General features: G+C 42.0%; 1 long non-coding RNA gene across 2 annotated transcripts in view; it reads left to right on the top strand.

The window, feature by feature from the left end:
• The window catches only part of LOC146009198 (uncharacterized), an 83920-nt gene that overhangs the window by 3519 nt on the left and 62571 nt on the right, over nt 1–17830 (top strand). Inside the window, exons 2-3 of one of the 2 annotated variants that reach the window (XR_014444623.1) lie at nt 7587–7694; nt 14269–14391. This is a non-coding gene — a long non-coding RNA (uncharacterized LOC146009198). Of the gene's footprint in view, nt 1–7586; nt 7695–14268; nt 14392–17830 lie in introns of those variants that run through there. The other variant, XR_014444622.1, reaches the window with a different exon arrangement.

A 17830-nucleotide genomic window follows, 5' to 3' on the forward strand; every position in this document is an offset into this window, starting at 1 on the left:
CAGCAAATTCCCAGGTTGAAAAGCTTTAACCCGGTAATTTGCTTCTGGTGTGAAAGGGGTATGCGTTATGTGCACGGCAAGGCTTTTGGCCGTGTGGAGTTTTGCTGCCCGGCTTCAGCCGGAGCATGTGAAGCAGCCCATACACACTGCATGATTCAGTTTACAACCGTGCGATACATATCATTCCATCCTGCATTCACCTGCAAGCCATCGCCAGCCAGCAGGGTAGTCCCATTTGACATGCAGCACATCAGATGGGATGACCCTGCAGATGACACACATTCATGCGCTATTAAGGGTACACACTAGACAATATGGATTATATATCATTCTAACTATATCATTAGATAAATTGTCTAATGTGTACTCCACCTAAATCAGTTCACATGATACTAGAAACAATCAGATTGGCCAACCAAATTGAAAACCAAAGCAGTGACCATGTTGGAGTATGTTCACGTATATCTTTTAAGAAAAAAAAGAAACCATTTTGTGGTTATGGCCTAACATAGTATAATATAAGCAGTTAAGACATTAGGAATTTAAATTCATATCAAAACAGTCGAAAAACTGTTCATAGTTTGTATACTAAAATACCTGTACTACTAATACATTAAGTTTCCATAAATGCCTGAGGTGAGGGGATATGAATTTCTTTCAAACACGGTAAGGGGTTGTAAAATGTTAATGAGCCTTTGAAGGCCAATAAATGGACCCTGAAATGTAGATTTTCACATTTTGATCAATTACAGAAGTCAAATATACAGAATTTAATAAAAAGTCTCCCCCCCCCCCCCAAAAAAAAAATAGTAACAACATATAACATATCTAGCAGTGTTAACATTTCCTTTGTAATATAAGAGAATAGTGCTAAAGTTCATAAAGGTCGAATTTAAACCGATCTTAGTTGAATTGCACATTTAATGGCATTTAAAAATCGATATAAAAACATTTTCGGTTAGTAAATGTGTGTTTTAGCTCCTGAAACACGACATTTAGATCAATTTAAAATCAAACTAAAATTATTCCTAGGAGATTTATGAAATCTTATAAAGAGGGCAGTGGAGGTGTTACCAATGCCAGTTAATTTTGTACATTCTATAAAATGATAGAGTCTGTTTAGTTGCTATGAGCAATGTCTTCACTCACACCCTTTAGAAGGGTTATTAAATCTCCCCTTTATGTTTATTTAATATTAAACAAAGAGTTGTCATATTAACTTTTTGAAACACATTTTATTTAAATATACCTATAATGCTGAATATTTAGCAACTGTAACAACTGTCACCGAACAATAACAAAAATAAATTTGGTTAGTTAAAATAGGTGTGGCCTGTCAGAAAGTAGCAAGGCTGGATTAAAGTTGAGGTGTAATTTCTTTTCCTTTTGAAAGTACTTGTAAATTTGCTGTGGGATTATTTTGTCAATACGACAGTTTCAAATTCTATTGTAAGCAAAAAAAAGTATTTTAAAATGACAACCTTTGATAACACCATAATGTTGAGTTTTCCAACCCATTACAGTCAAGGTTGTAAGGAAATCTAGACTAAAGTCAAGATGGTTAAATCAAATTGACTGACATACTATCTAGGTCACCTGTGCTCAAGCATGGATATCCTTAAAACCTGGACTGTAATGATGGATTTTGGCAAACTATTCCATAGTAGAAATGCAAACAAGATTTCAAGGCTCCAAAGTATATAAATAATTATAAAAAAGTATTTTAAAAAATTATGGGAAATCATGACATAGGTTTAACTTTTGATTTACCTATGATTCTTCTTTAAACTCTTTGCTTTTGAAGACATTAGTAGAAAGTGAATCCCATGGTAAAGATCAGTTATTAATATAAATTTTTCATAATAACAATTATAGGTCTTTTTTTTTCCGTGAAAGTGAATATTGTGCATGTTACATATATTTAAATGCAGTACCCCATATCCACCAGCAAAAGTTTCCCTACAAGCTATATCTATAAGGTGCCACGAGGGTTCTGCAGCGCCCAATTACAGAGTACATAAATGAATAAGCAAAACAGTGACTTACAGTTGAATATAAAGTGGAAATATACAGAGTACATAAACAAAGCTGCATCAGCAGAGGACGCTGGAATCATTATCAGCCAGAAAACCCAGGATTTGGTGCCAACAAAGATGGTTTAAGCAAGAGAAGGAAAATCACATGAAGGCAGAGGGCCCTGCTCGTGAAAGTTTATATTCTAAAGGGGAAGGGCAGACAAACATGTAACACAGATGGGCTATCTCCTCACAAAAATTGTTTGGCTTTAATAAAACTTTATGTATATCTTTGCTATGTAAAACTCAAATGCAAGTAAGTTTTATTGCAGTTGTTTAAAATCAGTCAACAACTTCAATGAATATTATCTAAAAAGATAAATTAATTGGACAAATAAAAAAAATCCTTCAAAAACACACCCTTATATATATATATATATACTCGGTGTAACATATTTTCCTTAGCAATTATTAATATACAGGGGTTTATTTTCGAAAGCTTTTAAGGTGATGTTGCCCGTAGCAACCAATCCTAAAAAAATGATAGAATCTGATTGGTTGCAACACCTCTTCTCATTTTTAGAAGCTTTATTAAATATACCCCTGCTTATGAAGCATTGATACTGTAAATATGTTGCACCAAATTCATAATGCAAGGGTAAGGGGAAGTTGTGTTTTTAGAGGAGCTTACATTATAAAGGGGAGGGGCAGACAAACGTGACACAGTTGGGGTATATATTGTTTGGCTTTAATATAGCTTTATATATTTTTATTGGTACTTGTGTAGTTTCACGGCGGCAGGAAATCGCATGCGATCGCGTGCGTTGCGATGGTACTTTTGTAGTTTTCATGTTTCCCCTGCCTTCGCATCGCGGGTCTCACGCGATGCGATTAAGCACATTTAGCACACTCCCACTATCCATGACACCCCGAACCGTGGCGAGTGCAGCGAGCCCCGCGGTACGCGTCCTCCCGACTTGTTCATACCCATACTATCCATGTCGGTGCGGAGTTGATCCTATAAAGTGTGGCGAGCTCAGCGAGCCACCAAGCCCGAAGCATGGCGAGCCCCGTGAGGGGACGTGGATTACTTAATGTGTATTCCGCGTCCGCTTGCCACACTTCGGGCTCAGCAGCTCGCTGCGCTCACCACACTTTATAACATCAACTCCGCGCCGACGTGGTTAGTGGGGGTATGAACAAGTCGGGAGGATGCGTACCGCATCCCCTCGCCACACTTCGGGGTGACGTGAATAGTGGGAGTGTGCTAAATGTGCTTAATCGCATCGGGTGTGACCCAATCGCACATGCGATGCGCGAGCAGGGAAAACTTGAAGCTATATATTTTTGTTTGCCCAATTTATGTGTCTATTCAGATAATATTCATTAAAGAGTTTGACTGATTTTAAACAACTGGATGAAGTAAAACATACTTGCATTTTAGTATTACATATGAAAGATATATAAAGCTATATTAAAGCCAAACAATATTTTCGATGATATACCCCATCTGTGTGACATGTTTGTCTCCCCCCTCCCCTTTAGAAAAAAACATTATGTAATTGGTATAACATATTTAATTCAATGCTTTATATACAGGGGTAGATTTACTAAAGCTTTTAAAAATGAAAAGAGGTGTTGTTGCCCATAGCAACCATATTTTGACTATCATTTTCTAAGATGCAATAGATAAAAATGGTAGATAGAATCTATCACCAATTTTCATTTTTAAAAGCTTTAGTAAATTTACCCAGCAGTGTGTAATTGTGTAACATTGATTTTTACCTGATATTTTAATTATACCCCTTTCAGAATGCAAATGCGGATCAGGAAATGTGTCCTTTCCGGGAGCGAACCTGCATTTGTGAGCTAAACGATCCCGCAGTGACACAGCTCATTGCCGAGTCGCTGAGGTCACACGGAAGTGGAGAAGCAGGGCATCATCGGGGTTGGGGGAGAAGGCAACTCTTGAAGCTGATGATGTCTCCAAGCACTGCCCCCCCGATAGTGTGAACGGCATCCGGGTTGCTCGACCTGGGTTACCAGTTCACACTGAACCTCGACCCAGACCAGTGTTGGGTTCAACCCTGCTTGTGACCATGGTTTGCTCCACAGGGAAATGGCACGGTGACACTTTCAGATCGCAGATCAACCCAGATTAACACAGCAATAACCTGGGTTGATTTGGCAGGCTAAAAGGGGTATTAGCAAAAAAGATATATGACTGAATTAAAAATAAAATATTACTTCAATAACCAAATGTGATACTTAACCCTTTGATTGCCAACTGTGAGAGATGCGCAAAACATACACTAAAAATACCGTCATCTCTGTAAGAGATGTACAAAATATCAGCTAAGAATGCCAGCGTCGCTCACATTTGTTATTTAAATTCAGATAAAAAAATGTGTAAAAAAAGGTTATATTTCCTATATAAGGTAAACATTACAGGTCATTATGATGAATAAAAATGTTTGCTTGACAATTTTCACACCTATTTTGACAAATTAACTTGGCACTCAAAGTGTTAACAGTCAAAATTGTGTGTAATTTATATAACATAATATATATGTAATTTATATGACTAATTAAACACTTTTTTAAATGTAAAATCATAGTGGAGGTAAAGTTTACATTTTTACTAAATTGTGAAACTACCTATACAACTTTCACATTCTATCTGAATGGCATCCTGTTTCTCGCAGTACCGTAAGACAGTAGCAATTCGTGTTCCAGCTATAGTACATCACTTATACGGTGATAAGTCTTAAATTGTCTTATTTATTTACAGTTTCTTATATAGCGCAGCAGACTCCGTTGCGCTTTTACAATAGTAAACAGTGTTTACTATTGTACAGTAAAATAGTAAATAGTAAACAGTCTTATGGGCCCTACACACATAGCGATGTGTGTAGGGCTTCCTAACTATGCTAGGTCAGGCACTGCTGCACCGCTGTTGCTCAGCACACAGTGCTGACAGCCCACACACACACAGCATGAGTTGTCAGCGCTGTGTGCTGAGCAAGCTGATAGCACCATTGTTCTCCGGTGAGCGACCAGTAAGTTTGATGGTCACTGACCATCAATTTCGGCCAGCAACGCGCGCATAAGGTGCATGGCTGTCGCTATAGCCCCTACACACACACTGATGTAGGGGCATTTTCTATGCGACTTTGCCAAACTAAGCAAAGTCACTTAGAAAATGCTTTAATATCGGCATGTGTCCCACTAGTCAGGGTATGGAAGTGAATGGAGCAAAACATCTCACCAAGTAAGATTTAACCTGATATAAGGGATCTTTTGGAAACACAGTGCTTCCAAATGATTAAAACATATACAAAAAAATTAAATGTGGCATTCAATTTTGAAACACTTATTGCTGAATGCCTCCCTAAAAAATAAAAAAAATATAGATTTTTAAATAAATTAATGATTTCCTTATAGTGTAAATTGAATAAAAGAGACTACATTGTTACATCTGCTCTTATAACTATTTGTAATTTGCCAGTGTAGTAGGAAATTACAAATCGTTATAATAGAAGATGTAGAAATGTATACATCTGCTTGTATATGCTATGGGGGTGACTCAGTACTGTGGCGTATTGGTTGTGTTGCATTTTAAATATTACCACCTTAATATCCAGCCTTTGGGGCCGATTCAGTCCTCAGAATTCATCCCTGTCCTGTAAGGTGAGGGTCTGCACATGCACGGTAATGCACATGGGCAAACCCTCGCAGCATTTGCCAGGGCGTTCGCTGCCTGATTGTCAAGCACGAGTGGGTGGTGGCTATTAGCGGGCACCCGGCATTTTATGGGCGTGCACACTAAAACGGTGGTCACGCCCATAGAAATGCTGGCCGGACCCCACCAACCGCAGGTGTGCTCCTGCCTCACGTGACATCAGCACCCGCCCCCAATTTGTCGAAAAGTGTTCAAATGAAAAGTAAATCCTGCCTGGAATAATTATCAGTCAGAAAACCGCAAGATTTGGTGCCAAAAAAGGGGAAAAACATTGAATGGGGAGTAACCATAGCGCAGGGATTCGAGCGGTGGGGTGGGTGTGCGTTCGGCAGTTTGGCATTTACCTGCTCGCTAGGCAGCAAATATATGCAGCCTACTGAGCAGGTCTGAATCGGGCCCTTTATGACTAGACAGTTTATTACATGTTGGCAATGTGGTACTTTCCAAGACTGTTAGGGGGGTATTAAATCTTGCCATTCCACAGAAAAAAACTGCCAAAGTAGCGTCCGTTTCCTCACGAAATAGATGGAATTCACATTCCATCTATTCACTCTTTTTAATTTTACTCCGATTTTCTGAAACAATCCGAAAATCGGAAAAGATGTCTATCCGTGAATCCATGGTTTCCATGGAAACAGCCACTAACTCTAAAATGTAGCGTCCGTTTTCATGAAAGCAGCAGATTCGGCTTTTCAAAGAGCTGGATCTGCAGGCATGAATCCCGGCCGGACACGCCAATCCCATTATTCTTGAAAGTTGGAAATAATGGGCACTATTGAATACCCCGAGTGTGCAGTGCGCATTCTTATTTTTTATTATAGAACAGATAAGGCTCTCTATCAGAATATACACTTGTTTACTTGTTTTAGGAACCTTTATGGGCAAATAATGGAAAAAGGTACATTTTCCATGATGTTACCAAGATATGATGGTAAATGAAAGAAAAGGGTAGGAGCCAGGGCTGGGATGAGAAACTTTGAGACTTGGGGTGTATTTCGGAGTACACATGGGTAAAGTAATCGATGTGCCACATGCATAACAGAGGACCTTTGATGAGATCATTAGAAACCCATATATGCAATAATAAATGAATAATACATGCCGATCTGCAGTCATTTATACATGCTACATATGTTGTTACCGGGATACTGTCACTAGATCCACCCTATATAGGTCAAAAGTTGACAGGGCTTGGGTCGACACCTGAAATACGTCAACATGGTTAAGGCCAACAGGGTTCCAAGGTCGACAGTCAAAACCTCAACATGAGTTTTTCATTTTTTTTTGAGCAGATGGGTCCACAGATGGTATTTCATGCCCTACCATCTACTACGGCGCGGTGGGAGAATAAAAGATTGTGCCATGCGAGGGGACATGGTACACTTTGAGGGTGTCCATGTCGACAACGTCAACATGTGGGACAAAATATTTGAAAAACTACTATTGTGACATTTAGTAACATTACAAGTATATGCCTACTCATATGTGAACGTATTGCCCATTATTTTCTAAGTGTTTGTTTTTTATTGTTTCTTGTGTGCTGACTCAGGGCCAGATGCACTAAGCTTCAAAAGCGACAAAATGGAGAGTGATAAACAGCCAGCCAATCAGCTCCTGCCTGATAATTTTCAAACAGTCTGTGACATGGCAGGTAGGAGCTGATTGGCTGGCTGTTTATCACTCTCCATTTTATCACTTTTGAAGCTTAGTGCATCTGGCCTTTTGACTTATGGACTTTGACTGAATTTCTACAGGTTTTTTTTGACCGTTGCTTTTTTGACCTTACCTCAGTATTTTCATTATGTAATTCTCTGCTGTTTTGTTTCCAGTGCCTGGTTTGGTATGTGACAGTTTTCTTTGCATTTCCATTATTCTCAATTGTCAAATCGTAAACACCCATAATTGTGTCCAGATTTCCAGAGAGCAACAGACTGCTGGTGAGTATTGGCTGCTAAGCACGAATCACCTGGTTCTGATGCCCCTAGTATGCTGATTATTTACATTGTAAGCTCCAATAATAATGCTTTGACATAGGCCCACATATCAGTAACACACAAGGCTAATATATAATATTACATCTTAATGCATGCTTTGCTCATCAAAAGAAAGATTGAGGGGTAGATGTATGAAGCAGCCATAAGGGAGGAGAAGTGAGCCAGAGGAGAAGTGGCCCATGGCAACCAATCAGCTGCTCTGCATAATTTTATATTATGCAAATTATAGATGTGCTGATTGGTTGCCATGGACCACTCCTCCTCTGGCTCACCTCTCCTTCCTTATCACGACTTCATAGATCTGCCCCTAAGTCAGATAAGAGAAGAGAAAAAAGCTGCATAAACCACTCGCATAGACCAAACCTCCAAATACACATTTAACATAACATTTTCAGTGTGAATGTCTGTTGCTTTCAATAAAAGAGTAATTTTCCTTTATACATTATGTAGGAAATGCCACGCCTACAATTAGTGATCTTATTGGCTGACAGATTCAGTAGTGCATTATTCATTGTAATGCACAAAGCTGCCATTTAGTAGGAGGATGCATGTTAAATATACTTGAATAGTCAGGATCTACAAAGTTCCTAAAGCTAGTGATTTAAAATTTTCATTTTAATTATTTTAGAAATCATTACAACAGTGCACGTGAGAAAGTACAGTCTGCACTCACTGCAGGGGTCAAAGTTTTCTTTATATTTGCAGAATAAAAATGTGATACAAAATACATTAACAGACATTTGGGACTTTTAAATCAAGAGCATTCATGAACCGCTTGGGTAAACGGTGAAACTGCTTTACATAGTTTCTACAGTGGGGTGTCTTATGGAGTGTACACACGGTACTTTTTGCCTTCCGATGTTGACGATATAGTCAACATCGGATCGGAATCGGATGCAGATCGCAAGGGTTTTAACCCTTCAGATCCCGATCCGATTCCGATGCGCGTTCACGTATCGCAAGGCAGAAAGTCTTGTCTGCCATGACTATATAGTGCAGATCTGCACTATATAGTCAGACTTGTATGCAAATCGGATGTGCCTTCAGATACTATCCACGATCCGATCTGATCGGATCGTGGATAGTATCTGAAGACACATCTGACAGTGTGTACACACCATTAGACTTCGAGAGGCAGGGAGTGTACACCACATGTCTCAAGCACACATGGAACACACAAACAGATGTATACCTCATACCTCCCAACATGACCCTCTCCAGGAGGGACACATTGCTCTGTTTCTGGACTTCTCTCTTAATGTATGATTGCTATCACCTGTGTGGAAACACCTTTCTTACCTATTTACCTGTTTAAAACAGGTGACAGCAATCATATATTAAGAAGGAAGTCCAGAAACAGAGCAAAGTGTCCCTCCTGGAGAGGGTCATGTTGGGAGTTATGATACCTCCATGCAGCCGAGCGGTATGCAGGGAACCAGTAAAATTTTGGGGGGGTGGCCGAACTGCCACCTCCCGCGATTAGATTACGCCCCCAAAATGTTGAAAGTGGAAAAAACAGTCTAAAGTCGTGGGTGGAGTGTTATTGTCACATCTCCCACCCCACCCCGGCCCCCTCAGCAGCAGCAGCAGCACACACCTACAGCATGTGCTGTGCTGACAGCATGAGCTGTCAGTGATACACTCATGCTGAGCCTGCTGTCAGCACAGCACATGCTGTAGGTGTGTGCTGCTGCTGCTGCTGAGGGGGCCCGGGAGGGATGAATGGGAAAGGGGGGGGGCGGACCAGGGCCCCTGCCTGGCCCATCCAGCAAGCCTAGACCTATGCGCCCCTGCATACCTCCCAACATGTCCCTTTCCAGAAGGGAAACAATGCTCTGTTTCTGGACTTGCCTCTGAATGAATAACTGCCATCACCTGTGTTGAAAAACACCTTTATCATCAATTACCCTGTCAGCACAGGTGATGGCAATCATACATTCAGAGGAAAGTCCAGAAACAGAGCATTGTGTCCCTCCTGGAGAGGGTCATGTTGGGAGGTATGATCTGAGATGTAGAACAGATTTTGTGCCGAAATGTGTATCGTTCATTAATTTAACTAACTGTTGCATATTAGAATGGCAATTGGGTTAATCTTGATGGTGGGAATACAATTTAGCCAGAACATAATTTTCAGGTGAAATAACTTTCATCTTGCAGTTTGCATCTATTACTGGGTCATACAAGCAGTGGCCATTTTTCTGTAGACCAAAATGCACTGAGATCTGTGGAAATATCTCAGCCACCATGGCTTCAGAACTGGAAACAAATCTTGTCCAAAGTAAAGCTCATTCTAAACACTTCTTTGAATACAACTTTTGGAATATATCATTTTTTGCCAACTGCATTTTACAGGTATTTTGTATGTGATTAACTGGTTAACAACAGATATACCACATGGCTAACCCATACCTCCCAACAGCCTTGATTTTTGCAGGACAGTCACTTTTTTTGTGACTGTCTCGCCTTCCCATCCGTGTGCAGCAATGTCCAGGGGTCATGGGGGGGGGGTCAGTTGGGAGTTCCCCTGTCACTCACTGCTCTGCTTATCAGAGAAGCGGGGAATAGGTACTGTGCGTATGCGCTCAGCATCTATTCATGCAGACAGAGGGTCTGGGGGCATGGCCAGAAGCTCACAGAGTGAAGGCAAAATGGGGGCGTGGCTCACAAATGCTGCATTCCCTAAAAGCCAGGCCCCCCTTTCGGAGTGACAAGCCTCGCACAGGAGTCCCGCTGCCGTACTTTTGAAAGTTGCAAGGTATGCTAACCTACAGTACTAAACCCACACCCATAACAGTTCATTTTTACATAGTGCTACCACATGTATAATGGTTTACTATGTTCTAATACTATTGATCTAATATTTACAATACTGACAGAAACGAAAAATAATTCACATAGTTTGTCACAATGCACTAATCATTTGTATTTTCCTCTTTATAAATGTCACAGAGAGATGGTTTGTATCAGGAATGACCAACCTGTGGCTAATCCTGCTGTTGTGAAACTACAAGTCTCAGTATGTCCTGCCACAGTTTTGCTAAACTGGTATATGGCCACTAGGTCAACATGCATTGCGTAGATCAATGAAAGGTCGACATGCAAGAAGGTTGATATTGTTCGACATACAGTAGGGTTAGGTTGACAGGGTCATTCGGTCGACATGGGCCAACAGGCAGTATTTCATGCCCTACCATCCACTAGGGCATGGTGGAAGAATACAATAGTCTGCCGAAGCATGGCAAGCTCAGCGGCTCACTTTCTTAGTGTTCATGTCGACTGTGTTGACATTCGGAATAAAAAAAAGTGAAAAACCCCATGTCGACCTTTTGACTGTCGACCTAATGTATGTGTGGACTTAATGACCCTGTTGACCTAACCCCATGTCAACCTTCCTCCTGTTAACCCTATGATCCATACCCCAAAAACTGTGGCAGTGTATGCTGGGATCTGTAGTTTTACAACAGTGGGAGAGCCCCTATTTTACAGATAAATACAATTTTAAGACATACTTGCCAACCTGACCCTCTCCAGGAGGTACACAATGCTCTGTTCCTAGACTTCCCTGGTAATGTATGATTGCCATCACCTGTGGTGAGCTAGGTAATTGATAAGAAAGGTGTTTCTCCGCAGGTGATGGCAATCATCATGGTTATTATATCATGTATAGCAACTTCATACCTCCCAACTTCTGTTCTTCTAAACTAGGGACCTCTGCCGCGCGTGTCCGAAAAGGAGGCATGTCCTATGCTAATGAGCGCTCAGCATATGCAAATTAGCCACGATTAGGTCACGCCCTCGTTTTCTCCGTCTGCGGCACTGAATATACGCACAGCGTCTAATCATTAGACTGGGGGGACTCCTAACTGCCCCCCCTCTTGCCGCGGGACACTGCCGGCCCCGGGAGGGACGCGGGACTGTCTCAAAAAAGCGGGATGGTCCCGTGAAAAACAGGACAGTTGGGAGGTATGCAACTTTGATATTAACACGGCACTATGTGATGCTATAACTGATAAATCTATGCACACATTATAGAATCCCATGCACTAATGTCATGCAGTGGGTAGAACAGTTCACAGGTGTTAATTGCAGTTAGCTGTGTAAAGCAAAAGGCTCTGACTGAAAACATTGTTTGCTTGTGTCCACCTCCGATGCTGCAGCCACCTCTTGCTGTAGTGAAACGGTTTCCAACAAAGTCTAAGTATAATTGAGTCCCATAAAATTGGAATATTAAATCATCCGTAACAGTCCACATTCAAGTGAATATTTACGAAGGTGTTTAAAAAAAAAAAAAAATGAAATGTTGCCCTCGGCAACCAATCAGCTTATACTGAAACTATTATATTCTAAAGGTGCGTACACACGGGGGCGATTTTGTGTAATATCGCAGGCAATATGGTCGCTGAGCGACCATATTGCCCGCGATGGGAGTGTGCACCGGCGATATATCGCCGGGTGCGCGCTCCCATTTTTACCCCTGTGGTGATCGCTGGTCGCAGGAACATGCTCCTACGACCAGCTGATTTCCACTGCCGGGCTCGCTCCCCCCGGCAGTTTCTTTTTCATCAGCGACCATCTCTGGTCGCTGATGAAAAGGAGAAACTGAGCAATATATTGCTCAGCCATATATGGCTGAGCCATATATGGCTCAGCCATATATGGCTGAGCAATATATCTCCCCCGTGTGTACGAGGCTTTAAAGTTGCTAGATAAATGATAAATAGAATGTGATTGGTTGTTAAGGGCAACCTCCCGACTAGTATTATAACAAATGTTTAATTACAGAGAAATCAGTATCTAAAACTATCTCATTAAGTTCATTTTTCAAAAGTATATTTTATTCATTATCACCACTCTGTTGGTAGTAATATTTACTCTAGAAGAGTGGTTCACAACCTGGGGTACTAGTACCCCTGGGGGTACTCTGCAGACCAGTTGGGGGTACTTGAAAATAATATTGGTAATGGCGGACGATGAAAAGGTCTTTTGATGGCCGAAGAAGACCCCTTGCCATGGAGACAAACCATGTTGTGTCATATTCCTGACCAGCAATCCACTGGGAGCTTCCCATGCTGCCCTCAGACATCAGCAGTCATCTGCCCAGCACTGACAAAGGTGGAGGAAGCAGAGGCATTAATCCTACCGGTGTTAGCGAGATAATACACAACCAGTGTCTAGACACAGAAGGGCATGATTCCTTGCTGTATACTAGTCCTCCGCACCTCCTTAATATAAGGACATGCATAAGGATCCGCATACCGCTAAGTACTGTCCATATTTAAAAATGAGAGGAGGGGGTACTTATCAATAAAAAGCCTAATCAAGGGGTACGGGGGAGAAAAAAGGTTGGGAACCACTGCTCTAGACTGTAAGCTCCTTGGAGCAGGGCCCTCTTCCATCCTGTTCTCACAGCCCTCTTCTTGCATTCAATTACAGCTTAATCACCTATCATCTATAACCGAATCTCTTCTCACCTGTGTTCATTCATCTCTACCAATGACAACCTAGCCCCTGGTAGCATGCGGGCAACTCCTCTGCTTTCCTACATCTTAGCTTTATTGTGTACTAAGACTTGTGCTGCTTTATGTTACCTGTGCTCTGCTTTAGTTCTTCAATTACTGTTCTGTTTAATCCTGTGTATTCTCTATTGTTCTAATATGTGCTATATGTACGGCGCTGCGAACCACATGTGGTGCCTTAGAAATAAAATATAATAATAATATTCTATATGAGCAGAGTCGTAACTCTGGGAGTCATCGGCCGCCAGGCACCTCTCCTCTCTTGCAAGTTTGAATGAGTTGTTTGAAAGCCGTCGCTTTTGCTTCTGTGGCTGACTCCCCCTCCCAGCAGGACCTTAGACATCACAATATTATATTGGGTAACCCTATTCAGAATACTACTGCAGACTATCGCAGCTGTTTGTACTGATACTATATTAGATAATTTTGCAAAACTGTGTTCTTATATCGTTGTAGTGATTCCATTGCATAGGTCAAACCGTAAAAAAACGTTATTGGGGTTTTATGTCTGTGCTATATGAAGGACATTGAACTACAGGGATAATGTTACTGACTTGCATTTGTTAGATCTAATTAACACCTTTTTGCTGGAGGTGGAGGTTTACTGGGTGGGGTAGTATTCAGGATGGAGTAGTATTCAGGATGGACACGTGTTTTTTTTAACCTTATTTAATCACTATAGGTTTGGACGCTAGTGTGTCTAGTTCACAGGTTCTCAAAACCGGTCCTCAAGACCCCACATGTTTTGCAGGTCTCCTCACAGAATCAAAGAAGTGAAAAAATTAACTCCACCTGTGGATATTTTTAACTATGTCAATGAGTAATAAATGCACCTGTGCACCTGCCGGGTGACCTGGAAAACGTGAACTGTGTGGGGTCCTGAGGACCGAGTTTGAGAACTCTGGTCTAGTTTATGAAGGGTCAACTTAAAGTCAATAGCAGCATTATACTGGCATTAAACCAAAGGAAAACAGGCAAACAATAAACCAATATTACTACAGGAAGACTGCATTACAGCCACAAACCTCAAGATCATTATGTTGCCTCTCCTCACCTTTACCATGAAACCACTTGGACCAGGCCCACTATCCCTACGTATGACAACACCAGGACTTTTTCCAGGCCAACCCCTCAGGTGAGCAGGAAGCTGTGAGGGAAAGTACCAGGGCCAGCCTAAGTAGCAACACTTTCAGTGTACTTGAATGTGCTCCCCACTTTCTCACTCCCACCAGTACTTATTCCCATGAGAGCAGGACAGACTTTATCAAAATAATGATTCCCAAATAATCTACCTTTCGTGGTCCCCTGTAAAGTTGTTTTTATCATGTATTCCCCCCCTCCAACAGTGGGCGGTATTCAATGAGGCTGATTCGCCAGGTTTTTATGGCGATTTTGTGCTGTAAGGCGAATTTCTGACTAAAACGGTGAATCACCCTATTCAATGACCAGATGGCGAATACATTTCAAGGTTTTTTTCGCCATGATTCACCGAGTAGCAATTGTTATCTTTTTATGGTGAAGTGGAATGTGAACTTTTAAAATAAAGTGTTTTGTTTTTTACAATTGGTGTCAAAAAATCTGGAATTTTATTCTGAGGAGGGGCATGCTATTTTTATTCATGTGCTATAAGCACATGAATATATATTTAATAAAAAAAAATATTTTTTTTTTACACAGAGCAGCCAGCAGGGGGCCGGAGCCGAGCCGCTCATTAGATATTCATATATCGGGTGTAGTGAATATACGTGGTCCCCGGGGGGCAGCCTGTGCCGCCTGGCACCCGGGGAGTCCACCTCCCCCCACAAACGTTCTGGGGCAGGCAGGGAGACTTCCATCTCCCTGCCTGCCACCGTCCTCAGGCTCTCTGTGGCGTTTGCCGCAGGAGATCAAATTCGCCCGTCACGGGCAGCGAGCCCCTGATTCGTTGAATACCGGAGCCGGCGAGGCTCCGGAACGCGGCGACCAGTGGCGAATGCGCAGCGAATCCTAAACAGGATTTGCGGCACATCGCCAAAATCCACATTGAATACCGCCCAGTGTATTTCTACCTCACAGTGTGCTATTCTTGTAATAAATGCCTCCACACGTTGCGCACCCTGCCAGCAGTGACCTGCGCAGAGCACCCTAGCTGGTTGCCTCGCTCGGATGGTTCCTCTGAAGGCAGTATATTTCCATACACTGTATATTACACTACTACACAAGCACCCGCTTTCGTATATCTGCATTGGGGCCTCCTTATATGGCTCACCTCCCACAGTGTAATCTCTGTAGTGTGTCCAACATGACTGCCTCACCTAGTATACTTGGGGATGGGATAAAATGTACATGGACTGACTGTCTTATTGGGACCCTACTCTACACAGCAATCACTTTGTTTTGTGTCATTTCTTCTAGGGGCAAGCTATTCCACCCAGGGTAATCATACACAGTGTGCCTAAGATGGCTGCCTCACCTTGTTAGGGTGGAATACACAACCCGTGGAAGTTACTATCCCAAAATGCCTGCACCAACACTACATTGTGCCTAATGTGCTCTCAAGGCTTTCTTTGATGTCTATGTGATTTATATATTGCTGTACTACCCAAATCCAATGTATTCTGATCATGTTTTAATGTCTGTAATGCGCTTTGAGTCATGTTGGAGATAGAGCGCTATGTAAGTAAAACTTACGTAATCTAACTATGTAAATAACACTTACTTAAACTTACTAATCTTTCACACGCACTCTGCCCCCCAGCAACCCCGCACCCATTCCCCATATTATTTTTTATTATTATAATTTTATTTATAAGGCGCCACAAGTGTTTCGCAGCGCCGTACAAAGGAACAATACAGGGAGACAAAGCTTGGCATAACATTGAATAAATAACAAAAATACAGTACAAATAAAGAGCGCCACAGTTCAATACACATTACAGCTTAAATGTAAGTAGTGAGGACTCAATAAACATACTACTAGAGGCTTGAGGCCAATGATGGAGATGAGTATGCGGACGAAGATGGTCACTGAGTGTTTGACTATAGGAGAGCTGTGAGTGAAATGTGAAGAGAAGTGGGCTTTGACAACAGGAGGGAAGAGGACCCTACTCGGAGGAGCTTACAATCTAGTAGGAAGGGGAGACAGACAGATTACAAGAGGTGCAAGCGAGTGGGTGGTGGTTAGATAGCAGGATGTAAACATGCAAGGGGTCGGAGAACCAGCTGGTTTATGCAGTGGACGGGTACGCTTTGATGTATAGGTGAGTTTTCAGTGCCCGTTTGAAGCTTTGCAAGGTCGGGGAGAGTCTAATGGTGCGAGGGAGTGCGTTCCACTGAAGGGGTGCAGCACGCGCAAAGTCCTGTACCCTAGCATGGGAAGCAGTGATCAGGGTGGAGGAGAGACGACAGTCGTCAGCCGACCGTAGAGGGCGGGAGGGTGTATGAATGGAGATGAGGTTAGAGATATATGGAGCAATGGAATTAGAGATGGCCCTGTATGTGAGTGTGAGGTGTTTGAAGAGGATTCTGTAGGGGAATGGAAGCCAGTGCAGATTTTGTTGAAGAGGAGTGGCAGAATTAGAGTGGCGGGAGAGGAAGATAAGCCTGGCTGGAGGACAGATTGGAGAGGAGTCAGTTGGGATTGAGCGAGGCCGGTGAGGAGAACATTGCAGTAGTAGAGCTGTGAGATGACCAATGAGTGGATGATCAGCTTAGTTGTACATAGAATTTGTTAGCAGATAAGAACCACTTGGACCATCTAGTTTGCCCATGTACACTCTTTAGCATACATTTTCTTTAGACTACTAATATATTTGGGATTGTCTGAGGAAACCAGAGTACACACAGAAACCCACCCAAGCATAGGGAACATATACAAACTCCATACAGTAAAGGCGAATCTGTGAATTAAACCCATGACCTCAGCGCTGTGAGGCAGTAATGCTAACCATTACATTATCCTACTGATCAAATGTGTATAATTCTGGAAATCAGCCTGTTTGACAAAAAAGAGAATGTCTACTAATGCAGCTACTGAACCTGCTCTCTTGCTTGACTACATTTCCAGCTAGGAGGGAGGCGCAGAGACTGATCATTGAGTAGAGTCGGGACTTGGAAAATTAAGAAATTATGTGCAATCCATTTGAAAGTAATGTTATTACCTATGTTAATGGATTGAATCTGTACCCTATCAGTGGCAAACGCAGGATTTTTAGAGGGGGATTTCCAAATGTAATCCAAAATCTCCAACTCTGCAGCATATTAGACTAAGCACGGGAGTCTGGGGGAGGGGTAACAGCCCCAAAAATTGGTCTTTTTATACGATGTTTGAGGGCTCAGATGCTCACATACAGTAAATGTGGTAGAAGAAACTGGTACACTGGGCATGTGCAGCAGCTCTGCTCTGTCCCTTACACTGCATAATGTGGCAGCATTTCTAATAATCATATTATATACCAGTGCTATTGTCATGATTTTAGACACTTGCCAAGAGGAGGAGGTTTCCGTGCAACCAGAAACCCTTTTTTATCGCATCCAGTTGTTTTCCCATGCAAAAGTATACAAATCGCTTATTTAATGGAATGC

Source organism: Crinia signifera, chromosome 6, assembly GCF_055691185.1.
Source record: "Crinia signifera chromosome 6, ASM5569118v1, whole genome shotgun sequence".
In the NCBI taxonomy this organism is placed as follows: Eukaryota; Metazoa; Chordata; class Amphibia; order Anura; family Myobatrachidae; genus Crinia; species Crinia signifera.